The sequence below is a fragment of the Geospiza fortis genome, unplaced genomic scaffold (genome assembly GCF_000277835.1).
Source record: "Geospiza fortis unplaced genomic scaffold, GeoFor_1.0 scaffold75, whole genome shotgun sequence".
NCBI classification, from domain to species: Eukaryota; Metazoa; Chordata; class Aves; order Passeriformes; family Thraupidae; genus Geospiza; species Geospiza fortis.
Window position 1 is genome coordinate 1,368,387 of NW_005054360.1, and position 2,311 is coordinate 1,370,697.

Here is a 2,311-nt window from a genome sequence, read left to right on the forward strand (position 1 = left end):
TCTGGAGAGCGAACTGCGTTACAGCCAGCATTCTGATACAGTCACAGTGTGTCTTAGCAAGGAACTGCTTCCTGCTTTTCTGAGAACAGCAATTTTCAACTGGAGATTCCCAAATGCTGTCATATTTCCTAAATGCTCCAGTAAAAGAATACTTACTCTCCACACAGCTACATCCACCATCAGGCAGGCAAGTTCCAGCCAGGTGAGCTTCTCCCCATTTCTCTCTCTTTTTTTTTCCCCTGAGGAATGGCGAAAGACATTGAATACAAGTTTTCCTCAAGAAATCAGCATGACTGAAATTTTACCAGAATTATTCTCAGCTTAAGTAAGAGAGACAAAACAAAATGCCTGTATTTTCAAATAAAATACATATAAATATATAGCTTGAATACAGCAATATTAGGGGTCAGAAATTACTTTCCTGCTTAAGTCAGCAAAGAATATAAACAATAACACTGAGAATATCATTCTGTCTCCTATTACAATCACTATAAATTGTTAGTGCCAGCACTCAGAATAGTCTGACAAACCTGTTTCACCCCAGTGGCACAACTCAGAGTGGGTAACAGCACATGGTAATTTTTACCGCTATGGAGCACTTCGTTTTTTCCACAGAAAAAAAAGAAACGCCTCCAAATTCAAAGTGACTAAACTGAACCAGCTACATGCTACCGGGTAAGTTACAATATTCAGCTACTAGTGAAGTATTTTAACATTCACTTCATGGCCAGGTTCTCTGTTGTGGTCTGTGTTTTTTATAAAATGCTCAATTACATTAAACACGTAGATTTTTGTACTGTATGTTTGTTAAGCCTCTTCCTTTCCTTTTCTCCCTTCCCACCCACAATACTCATACACCCAAATCTCATAACCCAGTGCCCTGTGTTATATTGCCTAATCCAGCAGTGGCCCCACCACATGCACTGACAGTATAATCTGTTCAGTAGTCCAACTGGACAGCAGATGGCTTTGCATCAAGTGCTGATTAAAAAAACCACCTCCATCAAACACATTAAAAAATACATAGTTTTATCCATACATTTACCATTTTTACTGAGCAAATGTACAATACATGTAAAATACAAGTGAGGTATATACATCTTCCAAAGCTACTGTACAAGACTGCATTAGGAATTTTAGAATTCCGGCTTCCTTTCAAAAGGGGTAAACACAGCTGTGCAAAGATAAAACAGACCCCACCAATCCCACATCCAGCTGACCTTGATACTTGAGGTGAAAATGAGCTACCAAATTAAAAAAAAAAAAAAGGAAAAGGAAAAGCCACCCCAAATGACCGGATGGGAATTCGCTCAAGTGTTGTGTTTATTTGTTTGTTTGATGAAAGTAAGAAAAGACAAGTTTCGTGACTCTGAAGAAAATTATGTGACTGAAGATTCTCTGCATCTTTCTGACATAGGGAAAAGTCAGGAGCAGGAGACACGTCAAAACTTGTGCTGCAATTACCATACTCATGTATTTGTCATATTTCCCATGAGTAAAACCAAATGAACCTCGCCTCTTAGAAGCATTTATATCAGCAGCTTTCTCTGGGTGGAGCAAACAACTCGGAAGCCTAAATAGACATTAACTCATACTACCTTGTATACCACCAAAAAAAAAAATCAAAACTTGAAAATATGGCTTGTCAGAGCAGTTTTTAAATTCAAATATCTCATAAAAAACCCACTTCATATTATTAAAGATGTGCTTCCATATTTGCTGCTCCATTACTAAAAATAGTAAGATAGCTTACCAGCAATGATGGATACCAAAGATGTTAGTAACCTGTATTAAATACTTATCACAGGAAATCTAGTATTAGATTCAACAAGTTTACCAGTTGTCTAGTAAATAAAGTTTATTTGCCTTTCCCCTTCAAATTTTTTATGGGGGGAAAAAAAAAAAGCTGAGTTTCAGCATCTCTGGATGGTTCTGCATCCAGATCAGTATGACTAAAGACCGAGACTTTGAGTCACGTGATGTAAATCCTGAAAAAAATAATAATAGTAAATTGTGCTTAAAGTAGCTTCACAAAAGCAGACTTAAAAGAAGGCCAAGAAGCACTGGCAATCTATGGGATGGAAAAAAAAATCCACACCGACTGGTGGAGAGAGGCTACAACCAACGGAGCCTCTTCCCGCATGAGAGACGCGGTCTGCAATCCCTGTTGTAGGGTGTCGGAGCCGGGCAGGCTGCGAGAGGCACAGATTGCCATTTTGAAACACCGCCTCACGCCCGCACGGCGCTGCCAGCCCACGGGCAGCCTCCTGCCCCCGCACGCCGCTCACGGCAGCGCTGCAGACCCGCCGCG

At 40.1% G+C, this 2,311-nt stretch overlaps 1 protein-coding gene across 6 annotated transcripts in view; it reads right to left on the reverse strand.

Moving 5' to 3' along the window:
* The window catches only part of ABI1 (abl interactor 1), a 76,238-nt gene that overhangs the window by 73,140 nt on the left and 787 nt on the right, over positions 1-2,311 (reverse strand). The gene's annotated exons all lie outside the window — the stretch shown is intronic.